The sequence below is a fragment of the Amblyraja radiata genome, chromosome 14 (genome assembly GCF_010909765.2).
Source record: "Amblyraja radiata isolate CabotCenter1 chromosome 14, sAmbRad1.1.pri, whole genome shotgun sequence".
Lineage (NCBI taxonomy): Eukaryota > Metazoa > Chordata > Chondrichthyes > Rajiformes > Rajidae > Amblyraja > Amblyraja radiata.
Genome location: NC_045969.1, coordinates 24,863,337 through 24,877,848, shown reverse-complemented (window position 1 = coordinate 24,877,848; position 14,512 = coordinate 24,863,337). Strand labels below are relative to the sequence as shown.

The following is a 14,512-nucleotide window of genomic DNA, read 5'->3' as shown; positions in this document are numbered from 1 at the left end:
AGATGTCAGCTGATTTACATCGGGGAGACTAAGCGGAGGTTGGGCGATCGTTTCGCCGAACACATCCGCTCAGTCCGCAATAACCTACCTGAACTCCCGGTGGCTCAGCACTTCAACTCCCCCTCCCATTCCCAATCCGACCTCTCTGTCCTGGGTCTCCTCCATTGCCAGAGTGAGCAACACCGGAAATTGGAGGAACAGCACCTCATATTCCGCCTGGGTTGCTTGCGTCCGGATGGCATGAACATTGAATTATCCCAATTTTGCTAGCCCTTGCTGTCTCCTCCCCTTCCTTAACCCTCGAGCTGTCTCCTCCCATCCCCCCGCCCTCGGGCTCCTCCTCCTCCCTTTTTCCTTCCTTCTCCCCCCCACTCCCCATCAGTCTGAAGAAGGGTTTCGGCCCGAAACGTCGCCTATTTCCTTCGCTCCATAGATGCTGCTGAACCCGCTGAGTTTCTCCAGCATTTTTGTGTACCCTTTACTTCCCTTACTCTGTGTCCAACATATTCACATCCCAAACCGGTTCCATCTGCCCTTCATATCTCCACTAATGGGTCCCATTATCATATTCCTTGCTTTTCAGATGTCAACTTTTGTGTTCCTCCAGCCTCTGTCTCCACTTTCGCCATCCCACCCCCACCTGGGTCCACCTGCCTATTTGCCATGTCTCCTTCCATATTGCACCCACCTGGCTGTCTTCCAATTTCACCCTCCACTTCACTTCTGCTCGATTTTCATATCAACTATTGTCCCATCTTTTCTCTCCTCTATATATTTGTTATCTTGATGCAAACAATTCTTTTTCAAACCACTTTAATGGTAATAGAATAAAAAACGATATCAATGCCATATCTTAATAATGAGTAATGTTTTCATTGGTTCAGTGCTTAACCTTTTAATTCCAATGGAAAATGATTTAGACAACCTCTCCTTTTTTTCTCTCCTGTGTTTATTGTATGATATGTTGTACCCCAATAAAGAATGAGCAAGAATCTTAATAAACTATGCAATTGAATTTCAAAAGTGATTCTGATGTGTGGGAGATATTGTGGTATTTATGATTTGTAGTGCATATGTAATTTTAATATTTTTTGAAGATAAATGCCTTGCTTTTTGAGCACATAGTGCAATTGAGCCCAAAACACACAAAATAAGAAAATAAGGCCTCATTAACAAATTGTAGTTCTCAGGTAGCCAAATGGACAAACTGGACAAACTGGATGTCAAGTAAGATGGAATATCAGAAACAGTAAGTTCCAGCAATCTTTCCCATCTCACCTTACATTTGTGCTTCTGGTTCTTGATTTCTCTACTATGGATAAAAGACTCCCTGCATTTACCTTATATATTCCCCTCATGATCTCGTACACCTCTATAAGATCACCACTCATCCTCCTGCGAGCCAAGAAATAAAGTCCCAGCCTACCCAACGTCTCCCTATAGCTCATGCCTTCAAGTACTGGCAGCATCCTCGTTAAAATCTGTCAAAGCAGACTACCAACAGAAAACAATGGGAGAAAATAGTAAGATTAAACGAGAACGTACCAGTTTGAAGTTTGATCTTTATTTTATGAGGAGTAACGTTGAGGGAATACGTGAAGAACCCCGCTAGGACGCATGCGTGTCATTCTTCAAAGCAGCGGTGTGAAATCACAGATAACTGTAATGACTAAACATAGTAAGATTAGAGAAGAGATACCAGTTGAGTATATGATCAAGGGTGGGAGCGGAGGGCACGTATTCCCTCAACGTTACTCCTCATAAAATAAAGATCAAACTTCAAACTGGTAAGTTCTCGTTTAATCTGACTATTTTACTTCGGAGTCACGTGAGTGACTACGTGAAGATTTTAAAGCTCTGTGATTTCATGCCGTGGAAACAAGTCCATGCATCACATCTGCCTTGATTATGGGGAGAATAGTGTTAACATCATTAGATATCAATATGATATTAAAATAACAAAATTTTATTAACACCAAATCATAGCCCCTATTTATGGGGTAAAATCATATTACAGAACTTAAAAGTGTTTCTGCAAATGTTCCAGGTTCAATAACTGGTTTATTATAAAATCGTTGGAACGTTCTTTCCGTTAACCATCCTGCAGTCTTGAGGATTTGGTCCATAGGAACATCCAACTGTATTGCTGCTGATGTAGCTGCAGCCCTGGTGGAGTGAGATTTAAAAATGTTAGTATCTACTCCCGCCTTTTTTAGGACCTGTTTTAGCCATCTTGAGATGGTCTGGACTGTCACTTTTTGTGTGGCTGTTTGTGGCTGATTAACAGTGCCATTTCTTTGCCTCTGATGATTCTTGTATGTTCCATATATAATAGTAAGTGAGTTAACTATGCAGAGACGATCATCCGTCGGGTAGGCCCGGAACTCTATTTTTTGCCCTGCTGATCCCTGTCTGTTCTGTTTAATTAATTCATGGATATGAAAAGTCAAATTCCCAGATGAAATAGTCAAGTTGTCCAGCCTTAGTTTTTGTAGTGACTGGACCCTTTGTGGCGTGACCAAAGCCATCAGCATGACCGTTTTCATCGTTAGTGTCTGTAGGGACAGAGCTGTAGGTGGAGACCAGTTCCTCAACATGGTCAATACAATGCTCACATCCCAAATTTGGGTGTACCTGATTCTTGGGGGGATTAGTATTGAAAATGCCCCTCATGAGTTTGGTTACCAGGGGGTGTGTCCCTACAGAATGCCTCTCTGTTCCTTGCCACAGGTAGCTTGACAGAGCACTTCTGGCGCAGTTGATGGCACTGTAGCTGAGGCCCTCATCATAGTGGAGGCTTGCCAGAAATTCCAGAACAGACGGAATGTTGTTTGATCTGTGGTTGAGGTTGTTGTCGTGACAGTACTTCCCCCATTTCTTGATGTGCACCAAGTACTGTTTTTTGGTGGACTGTCTGTGGGCCGATGCAATCATATCCATTGTTCGGTCCGTCAGTCCCAGGTGTTGTAGTGGCGCTTTCAAATTCTACAAATTAATAGGTTTGTATGTTTATGACAGGGGTGACTTTCCTGTGTTACCGGATGGACCAGTAAACTTGGTCTGTGATGGATGGTGATGCATGGTTCTAATACCATGTCTAGTATCACCGGGAACCATTAATGCATAAATAAACAATTTCCCCCAATGCAGCGAAAATGCATCAGTTGCTGCTGCCCCAGGGTCTGGTTCCCATGAAACATAATTTGATAACTGGTGATTGAGCCTGGATACGAAAAGATCGATATCTGGTGTTCCATACCGTGCTGTAATTTCAGCAAATACATTTTTATCCAACATCCATTCCGTGTTTTCATTGAATTTGCGTGACCTGGTGTCTGCCACTAAATTTAGTTTACCTGGTAAGTAGGTAGCTGATATCCAAATATTTCTCTGGATACACCATTGCCAAATTGTGTTGGCCAGATTGTCACATGATGTCGATTTATTTCCACCCATATGGTTGATATATGCTACCACGGTGGTGTTGTCAATTTGTAGTCTAACATGCTGGTGATTTAACCCAGAACAATATGACTTAACATGGAATGCACTTAACATTTCCAGGTAGTTTATGCCCAGTGTTTTTAATAATGATGCCTCCTGTGCATTCCATCTCCCTCCACAGCTGGAGATGGAATTGGTAGTTCCCCAACCAAGTGCACTGGCATCAGTTTGTAGTACCATAGACGGGTTGCTGATAATTAGTGGATTGGAACAATACTTGATGTTGTGTTCCCACCATTTTAGTTCCATTATGGCCTCTGTTGGTAGCTTCATTGGTCTGTCAAAATGGCCACCATTAATTTTGAGTGCTCTTATTTTTGCTCTCTGTAAATTTCGATAGTGTAATGGTCCAAATTGTGTGGCTGGAAATGCAGCCACTATTTTCCCAATTATTCTAGCTACCAGTCTAATGGATGGTTTGGTGATGTCAATGATTTCGCTGCAAGCCTCTTTTAAGGCTGTTACCTTTTCTTTCGGCAAAGTCACTAACATGAGAACTAAGTTAATGGTGAACCCCAGATAATCCATTTTTGTTGAAGGCGTTAATTTAGACTTAACTGGATGGATGATAAAGCCCAGTTCTTCAAACAATTGTTTTGTGGCTGTTACTGCTTGTTCAGTCAATTCCAAAGTTTTGCCAACAATAAATATGTCATCTAGATATGCCATTACCAAGTGTTTTTGTTTTCGCAGTAACGCTAGGGCTGGTTTCAACATTTTTGTGAATAACCTGGGGGCTGATGTCAGTCCATTAGGTAGTGCCCTGTATTGCCAGTTCTGACCCATCCAGTTGAATTTTAAATAACATCTGTGGTCACCTCTTATGGGTACGGTATAGTAAGCATCTTTTAGATCGATGCTTGCCATGTAGTAGCCTTCGGAAATCAATTGCTTAGCAGTAACAAAGGTTTCCATCTTGAAATGAATATATTGTACAAAGGTATTTAAAGTAGTCAAATCGATGATGATGCGGCAACCACCATCTTTCTTGTTTTTTATAAAGATATTGGACACGAATTCCTGTGATTCGTGTTGGGTGTGTTCAATTACTCCTTTTTTATATAGCCGCTGTAGTTCAGCATGTGCTTTAGATTTTTCTATACCTGTGAGCACGAACATTCGGTTCGGTACATGCTGTACTGGAGGGTTATGTTTTTGTATAAATTCTATGGTATAACCCTGGATACTGCTTAGAATGCAAGTGTCGGTAGTTATCTTATTCCATGCATCCAAATAATATCGTAATCTCCCACCAACTTTCATGCTCCCTTTAATTCTTAAGGAACCAGACCCACCTACCTCCATGGTTACCAGTGGTAGGTGTGTTATTTCTTCGGCATCCACCGTGGACGTTGAGGCGCCGTTGTCTGGGTCTGTTGTTGGGTTTGTATTGAAGGTATGCGCATTTTCCAGGACGGTCGGTCTGGGCCATGGCCTAAAAAATGCCGATGTTGGGTGTTCCTGGTTTTGCGCTAGCTCCGGTTTGTATTGGCCAACTGGGGGGTCCGTAGGGGTGATATTTTTGGCCGTAGTGGCTTTTGGTTGCTGGTTTTATGAGCCCCAGTGTTTTTGCCTCTTCATCAAGTTCTTTGACTTGTTTTGGTAAATCCCCTCCAAATAGTAGTATTGGCGGTTTGGAGGTTCCAGGTTTACAGAGGCCGGCAAATTTGGGGTCTAAAGCTGGTTGGATAGCACTTTTCCTGATGTTATTCAACTCATATTGTGAGTTGCAGAGTAAAGCCAGTGCATCTTGGTGGTCTTGGGTCATGTTTTGCTCCTTCAATGTGCGGGCAAAAGCTGTAATTCCTGCCGTTAGGACTTTTAGGACTTTCTGAATTTTTAAGTCCCTGGTTCTAATTGATGTCCCCACATGTTTCCAGATGCACTGGTTTACACTGGGAACATTTAGCGACTTGCAGTTCCCTGGAGGTAAATGTCGTGCCATGGTGTCTGATAGTGCCTGTGCCTGCAGTTGGTTAAATGACATATAGTCAATGCTTGCCGCTATTTTCGGCTCCAGGTCTTGGCCAGTTTGGTCTGGTTGGATAAACTGGGACACCATGTCCAGCATGTTTTCTGTCACCCCAGGCATACTGGGGGTATGTGCACTGCCCTCTTCAGGGTCAGCCCAGAATGGATCCTCCGTGCTCTCCTCTGATAAGGGAGAGACACTGTGCTGCCCCACAAGGGGTACTGCTGTGGGGCTTACTAATTGCCCACTATAGCTAGCCTCCATCTCCCGGAGCCTGCCACTTTGGAGTATTTCCTCCAGCAGCCGCTCCAACTGGCTCTTATGCTCTCGGGCATGGGCCATTCGCGGCTGCTCCTCATCCTGCAGCCGCTCCAACCGGCTCCAATGCTCACGGGCACTGGCCGCTCGCGGCTGCTCCCCATCCTGCAGCCGCTCCAACCGGCCCCGGTGCTCACGGGCACTGGCCGCTCGCGGCTGCTCGTCATCCTGCAGCTGCTCCAACCGGCTCCAATGCTCACGGGCACTGGCCGCTTGCGGCTGCTCATCATCCTGCAGCCGCTCCAACCGGCCCCGGTGCTCACGGGCACTGGCCGCTCGCGGCTGCTCGTCATCCTGCAGCTGCTCCAACCGGCTCCAATGCTCACGGGCACTGGCCGCTTGCGGCTGCTCATCATCCTGCAGCCGCTCCAACCGGCCCCGGTGCTCATGGGCACTGGCCGCTCGCGGCTGCTCAAAGTCAGACTCATTGGAGTCTGGCATTCGGTCTGTTTTTTGCTTCGCTTTCCCGCCCGGCTTCGCCGGTGCGGGAGCGAAGTCTGACACAGCTGTTCCCATTTCGGGAGATTGGCGTGCCATCGGCTGCTGCTGTTGCTGCTGGCTGTCTGCAACTCCGCGGTTCTCCCCCGCCAGCTTTTTCGCAGCCTTCTGTCTCGTGGATCTGTTCATCTTTCCACCTGCAAGGTAAGTGAGAAAACGCAGAGTCTCCTTACCTGCTGTTCCCGGCTTTTAAATTCTGCCACTAAAGGGGAACGTCCTTCCCCCTGCTGTGACTCGTTGCAATGCGTGTAGCGATATGACACGCATGCGTCCTAGCGGGGTTCTTCACGTAGTCACTCACGTGACTCCGAAGTAAAATGCAGTATGGTGAAGAACTTAAGGATTTCAGGAAACACTGAGGTATAAAACCTATAATTTAATTTCCTGTCTCAGTCAACATGGCATTTGGGTTTCCTTTAATGAGAAAAGACAATGTTACATTTTCCAGCCCAACAAATGGTAAATTAATGGATTTGCCAATTGTTGGGTTGTACTTTCATCGCTGTCACCAGAATTTCCCTCCATTTTTCAAAATTGTATGCTAAAGGGCCTGTCCCACTTGGACGAACTAATCCACGAGTTTAGAAGACCCTAGATGAGTTGAAAGAAATATCAAGGTTGTGTTGACTCGCCGAAGTAAAAGACCTCCTACGACTATGCCTACGACCTCCTACGACTATGTCTACGACCTCCTACGACTATGTCTACGACCTCCTAGGACCCCCCTCGACCTCGGTCTTCTACACCTAAGATCAATTACGACTAGCTACGAGTGGAAAATGATCACATGATAAAATGACGTAATGTTTGCATTCTATTTCTCGGGCCAGTTACCGACCTACGACTATCTACGACTACCATTACGACCTACCTACGAGTAAAAAGTATCAATTTTTTCCATGCCGACCTTTCTTTTAACTCATGGACATTTTTTATCAGGCTGGAAAAAACACCACAACCTATTTGAGGCCACGAGTACACGGAGACCACTCACGAGCATGAGGAAGAGTTACGAAGACCTACGACCTCGTGGTGACCATACTGTGTGTATGAGTCTAGGGCAAACTCGGCAGAGGTCGCCAATTCGGTTGTGAAAGTGGGACAGGGGCTTCACATGGCTTGATTGAAGTCCCTTGTAATGAAGTTTTATTCCTATCTACTGTTCTTGGGCCAGCAATTATTGCATGGTTTTAACAGTTGAAAACCCTTGTTTACTACGTGTTTAAGACCCCAGTAATTACCGGCTTGGAGATGCTGAACTAATTTGTACAACATTCGATTGCTGCCACGGCTACCTTGGCACAGAATTCACAAACCTATAATTCAGTTGTCTACGTGAATAAGTAGTGATAGCTAATGCATTAGGAATGGTTGGGTGCAAACGAAAATATATTCATTTTTATGTTAAAATAATTAGGAAATATTTTGTGTAATATTGCTAATTATGAATTTAAGAGTCCGGAACAACATTTCATGGCTGACTGAAGATAGACAGTAACTTAGCAGGACAAGCAGCATCTCTGAATAGAAGGAATGGGTGATGTTTCGGGTCGAGTCCATTCTTGGCTGACTGGGTACTTGCATTATCTGGCGTAGTGGTAGAGCTACAGCCTTACAGTGCCAGAGACCCGGGTTCGATCCTGAGTATAGGTGCTTGTCTGTATGGAGATTGCATGTTCTCCCCGTGAACTGCGTGCATTTTCTCAGAGGTCTTAGGTTTCCTCCTACACTCCAAAGACGTACAGGTTTGTAGGTTAATTTGCTTGGTATAAATGTAAATTGTCCATAGTGTTGTAGGATGGTGTTAGTGTCCTTTTCTCTATCTTCAGAGGAAAAACTTGGAATTTCCTATATACAAATATGCTTCTGTGAAGCGCCCATAAACAAGATCATATGCTACAGAGAAAACTATGCAGCTTGCCAATATTTGGAAAAGGGCAAGAAGCGGCTTTAGACAATGTAATCTGGTGATTTAAAAAAATATTTTGATCAGTCTTCATATAATTGATATGTTCTCTGCAGAGTGTAATTTTATATATGATAAGTCTACCATTTTACAAGGATTAGTTTAATAAAGGTTAATTAATCACCCTGCAGACTGTTATCCCACAATTATTTAGTGCAGATGTTTACATTTCAGTTTCTGGAAAGTTTGGACTTGCCCATCAAAGTGGATTTGTTGTGAAGAGTTGTAGGGAAAAAAAAAATCTGAAGGACATGACAGTTTCAATAGGGTAAGAAATGACATTACCCTAAACAAGTTGAATAGGGTAAAATATTTTGTTATTTTGCTGTATTATTACATCGACTATTAGCCTGACCAGAATTCCCACCAATTTCAAACAACTGAATGAATTTGTTGAATAACTTCAACAAATTCATTCAGTTGTTTGAAATTGGTGGGAATTCTTTAAAGCTTTCTGCAATATTGGTTGAATTCTTCATTTTAGAATCCTTGAAAATCAGAAAATATTTACAAAATTCTTGGGTCAATTTGTGTAGGAAGGAAGTGCAGCTGCTGGTTTAAACCGAAGATAGACACAAAAAGTTGGAGTAACTCAGCGGGTCAGACAACATCTCTGGAGAAAAGGAATATGTGACGTTTCGGGTCGAGAACCTTCTTCAGACTGAGAGTCGGGTAAGGGAAACGTGAGAGATAGTTGATGATGCAGAGAGATGGATATAACACCTGTCCCTATACCTCCTCCCTCGACTCTGTCCAAGGACCCCGACAGTTTTTTCAGGTTAGGCAGAGGTTCACTTGCACCTCCTCCAACCTTATCTACTGTATCCGTTGGTTAGGGTGTGGACTCTTATACATCGGCGAGACCAAACGTAGACTGAGTGATGGTTTCGCTGAACATCTTCGCTCAGTCCGTCTGGACCTACTTGATCTACCGGTTGACAAACACGTTCGTTCCTCTTACCATTCCCGCAGTGACCTTTCTGTGCTAGGCCTCCTCTATTGTTAGAGTGAGGCCAAAAGCAAATTGGAGGAACAGCATCTCATATATCGCTTGGGAAGCTTTCAACCCAGTGGGATGAAATAATTTCTCTAACTTCGTAACCCTTGCATTCCCCCTCTCCCCCGCCTAAGTTGTAAATAAAATTCTTATTACAAATCTGAAAATATTAACAATTATTACAACAAATTAATTGTGATTACAGTATGTTTGGGTAATGCTAGTACTAAACGTGTTTAACATTTATACCTCAAAATAGCTTGTTATAAAGGGAACTAATAATGCAATGGCAGTCAGAACTGACCAATAGAGTGCATTTTAATTCATTTTTGATCTATGAAAACGTTGGGCTAAAAATAAACAAATAAACAAAAGCAAACTAATATTTTTTCCTAATTCAATGTTAAAAATACGGTGTAGGAAGGAACTACAGATGCTGGTTTATACCAAAGATAGACACAAAATGCTGGAGTAACTCAGCAGGTCAGGCTGAATCTGGAGAAAAAGAATAGGTGATGTTTCGGGTCGGAACCTTCTTCCGACTGAGTTTGACCCACGGCTTGCCTGACCCGCTGAGTTACTCCAGCATTTGTGTCCATCTTTGTTAAAAATATTGTGCTCTCAAGATTTTTTTTTTCCCCTCAAATAGTTTATAAAATCAGCCTTGATTTTTAAGTTCAAACCTTCCAGCATCTGAACTATAAACTTCATTTCAGGCATCAGATATCTTGAGAGCAACCTCTCGGCAAATGCAGGCATCCATGGATGTTATAGAAAAGGCATTTAAATATTAATATTGTGCTGTATTTGGGATGCAGCTTTTCTTTACGCTTACAAATTATTATTGAAAGAATTGAGAGTTATATACTGGTGACCCCTGCATGTTGGAAGGGGGTGTTCATGATTTTTCATAATGTGAAGCTGCATCGTCTGCACAAGAAACATGAGTTAAAAAATTTACTTTTTTTAAAGTTATTCTGTGAGAACAAATTTATTCCTCATCCAAATTTTTTGATAGAGATATGAATTTTGTACAGGCAAATTTCTGTTACCTGAATGGCAGTAACTCTAGGATCATCTGACTTGAAGTTCGGTGCGCAGTAAATAATGGCCATATCTTGGGAAAGGTTGAAAGCTGAGAAAAATGTGTTAAGAATCTGAGGGGAAAAGTTGTTAAGAATCTGAGAGTTGAAGAGATCTGAGGATTTTTCTATTTTGAAGCCAGAAAATAAAAAAGTATTTTCTAAATAGCTATAAGCTAGAAACTGCATTTAATTGTAGGCATGGTATCTTCTAAAAAACATGTGAATCTGCTTTGGGGCAGGAATACAGTACCATTGATTCACTATGTATAGAAAGGAACTGTAGATGCTGGTTTATACCGAAGATGGACATAAAGTGCTGGAGTAACTCAGCACATCAGACTTTGGAGAAAAAGTATGTGATGTTTCAGGTCGGGACCCTTCTTCAGAATAGTAACTTTTAGGACAATAATGGATTTAATAGTTAATCTGTCCTCTTGCACTTGGATTTTGTGTGAGGAGCACCTCCAGCTGAGATTAATATTTAATTAATGGTTTCAGTATCTACAAAGAATTACTTAATTATTTTGCGAGGTTACCCCTTGGTTACTACCTGGGATTATATGGGAGGGCATATGCTTTCCTTGCATCTATGCTGTAGAAGTCAACTAAGTAGAATTATTTGTGCATATTAAAGATCCTGGATTCGAGTGGAATCTCCTAATGTTCCATCTTAAGCAATGTTGTAATTTTATAATTTTTCTTATTAAAATAAGTTATTGTGCATGACACTGAACATTTGTTTGCCTGGCCATTTTTTTTTAAGAACAGCCAAGATGTACCATTATCACCTTGTAACTAATAGGTGAAGTTCAATAAACAAAATCTAAAATATTGTATAAGGACCATTTAAATCAATTAGTTTAATCCCAGTAAAAGCAAATGATATTTTAGGGAGATGAATCAAGGATATGTGCATTCCAGTATCTGATTTATCAAGATTTTAATTGGCTAAGGTACAAAACCATGGTTTAATTTTGCCTGCTTTCATCTAAGGAAGTGAATGATTCCTATGAATTAAATTGTTAATTTTTCTACTTTCAAAAGTGCAGTTGTCAACTTTTGGCACATTTTGATATGGGTAAGAGCTCTCTAACTTCAAACAGGCTTCATTTGTGACAAAATGTAATCAATTTAAGAATTTACTTCTATTAAGTAGGGAGGTAATTTCATTTTTCCACTTCGTGCTTTTTACGTTGGAATTGTACTCGAGTTTCAGAAATTGAAGAAGAACTTTGCTCATTAAAGTATTGATTTATTGCCAATACTTTGGATAGTTTGTAGTTTGTTTCATAGAATTGTGCACATACAGCACATAAGCGGACCATTCAAAACAGTTTTATGCTGACCAAGAAGCACCCTTTTATTCCAATCCTCTATTAAACCCATTTCTATTCTCCGATGTTCTCATCAAATGACCCCAGATTTTCCCATTCATTTGAGCACTAGGGGTAAATTACAGTCACCAGTTAGCCTACCAGTAAACATGTCCTAGGGATGTAGGATGTAAACGGAGAATCCAGCAGAAACCCATAAGATCACAGGGAAAGATTCAATGCATCAGGTCGGTGGATCTGTTAGGTAGCAACTCTACTATTTGTACCAACTGCTCCATTCTGTATTTAAAATGACATGAGTGAATGCAGCTTGAAGCACTGGCTATATCCTGAATGAATGGAAGGGCAATATTTGTCATTAAATTCTTCCTCTAATGTTTTAAGGTATTTTCACATGTCATCTGTAAAACGCATCTTGGAGGTAATCACTGTAAAGATCTGTTCCAGCTTTAAATGTAACTGTCTTCTAATCCTTTAGGAATTATATTTGTGTTTTGATAGCCCTCTTGGAATTGTACTGGAAATAATTCATTTTATTTGTGTACTACAATTGCTTACATTTTGCCAGGATGTTTATTTTCATCACATCCTTTTCCTTTTTTTTTTTTTAAGTGCTTGGGAAGGCAGAGTAAAGTGAGTCACAGGTGGCTTGGGTGCATTGCTGTTTCACTCAAATATGCTTTAGTGATGTATGTGAGGTTGCCTGTGTTTGCATGGAAAAGTGCTCAGGGGAAGGCAGTTACACAGAATGGTGGGAGAACATTCAGTGTTGGGATGGAAAGATTGTAATGAAGCCATGAGATGGGAGATTATCTGACAAATCTGATGAGATGAAGAACAAGGCATTTCTCGAAATTGTTAAGTATAAAAGAAGAGTGCGGAAGTGGAAATATGACAAATATAGTGCACCTGATGAAATTCATATTGATAAATGCTGAAGGAATTTCCATTGTTATGGTATGGAAAATTGTATGTAGTCATAAAGTGGAAACGGGCCCAGTTTGCCCACACCGACCAACATGTCCCATCTTCACTAGTCCTACCTGCCTTAGTTTGACCAATATCCCTCTAAATCTGTCCTATCCATGTACCTGTCTAATTGTTTCTTAAATGTTGCAATAGTCCCTGCCTCAACTACATCCTCTGACAGCTCGTTCCATACTCCCAACCACCCTTTGTGTGAAAATCTTACCTTTCGGGTTCCTATTATATCTTTTCCCCTCCACCTTATACCTATATCTTCTGGTTCTCGATTCCCCGACTCTGGGCAAGAGACCCGATCTATTGCTCTCACGATTTTATACACTTCTATAAAATCATCCCTCATCCTCCTGTGCTCCAAGGAATAGAGTCCCAGCCTACTCAACCTCTCCCTATAGCTCAGATATTGGCAACATCTTCGTCATCCTTCTCTGTTCCCTTTCCAACTTGATAATATCTTTCCGATAACATGATGCCCAGAACTGAACATAATCCTCTAAATGCGACCTCACCAATGACATATATAACTGCAACAGACTTCCCAACTTCTATATTCAATGTTCTGACGTGCCAAAAGTCTTTTTGACCATCCTATCTACCTGTGAAACCACCTTCAAGTAACAATGTACCTGCACTCCTAGATCCATCTGCTCTACAACATTCCCCAGAGCCCTACCATTCACTGTATAGGTCCTGCCCAGGTTGGACTTTTCAAAATGCAACACCTCACATTGCTCTGCATTGAATTCCATTAACCACTCCTCAGCCCACCTGGCCAACCGATCAATATCCTGCTGAAATTTTTGACAGCCATCTTCATTATCTGCAATACCACCCACATTTGTATCATTTACAAACTTGCTAATCTTGCCATGTACGTTCTCATTCAAATCATTGATATAGATGACAAACAGTAATAGGCCCAGCACTGAACCCTGAAGCACACCACTAGTCCTAAGCCTCCAGTCTGAGAAGCAACCTTCTACCATTACCCTCTGCTTCCTTTCATGAAGCCAATTTTCTATCCATGTAGAATCCATTGTAGTGAAATCAAATGGAATGGATGGAATCTCTTCAGGATGCTGGGTGGGAAGAAGTCCACTGGAATGGCAGCAGAGAGCTTGTATTTGATATCTTTGGAATGAATGTTTATAGGGAAGCCTACCTACCACAATATAGCAGACTGAGAAAAGGAATAGCTGAAATGAAAATAGATAAATTCTATTAGATTAGATTAGATTAGATTCAACTTTATTGTCATTGCACATAGTACAAGTACAGGTACAATGAAATGCAGCTTTGCTTCAAACCAGAGTGCAAAGTAGTAGTGCTGATTAAGACAATATATACAAATGAGGATATATTGGTGTATGTACATAGGCAGTCATGGGGAGAATGTATAAACTTCATATAGACACCACCTGTAGTCAGGATCAAACCCAGGTATCTGACGCTGTAAGGCAGCAACTCAATGGCGCCTATGCATTCTATTTATCGGCGCCATTGTGCCGCCTATGAATAGAATGCACAATAGGAAAAGAGCATAAGTTGAGATATTTCTTCAATGGAGCAGGAAAGTAGACGGGTGCAATAGCACATTCTATATGTGTATTTTGGAGAGGACACATGGGTTTAGAAGTAGTTTATGGGAAATAATGGCTCAATCTTTTGTATTACCTTCAATTAACCTTTGTGCTTTCATTTTATGTGGTAACCCTGGAATTATAACTTGGGTTACAAAGTACTGCATGTCGAGAGGGAGATGAGATTATTGAGTTGAAAAACTGGATTTCCAGAAGTTCAATGAAATTTGGAGACAAAAAGATAAATATACAGGACTGGACTGTTTCCTTCCAA

At 41.6% G+C, this 14,512-nt stretch overlaps 1 protein-coding gene across 6 annotated transcripts in view; it reads left to right on the top strand.

Annotated features, from left to right (window-relative positions):
- Nucleotides 1-14,512, top strand: part of fndc3a (fibronectin type III domain containing 3A) — a 160,027-nt gene that overhangs the window by 8,529 nt on the left and 136,986 nt on the right. The window contains exon 1 of one of the 6 annotated variants that reach the window (XM_033032825.1): nucleotides 8,913-8,930. The exons of the other annotated variants lie outside the window; for them this stretch is intronic. The gene's annotated coding sequence lies outside the window, so the exon portion shown is untranslated. Of the gene's footprint in view, nucleotides 1-8,912; nucleotides 8,931-14,512 lie in introns of those variants that run through there. 6 annotated transcript variants of the gene reach the window in all.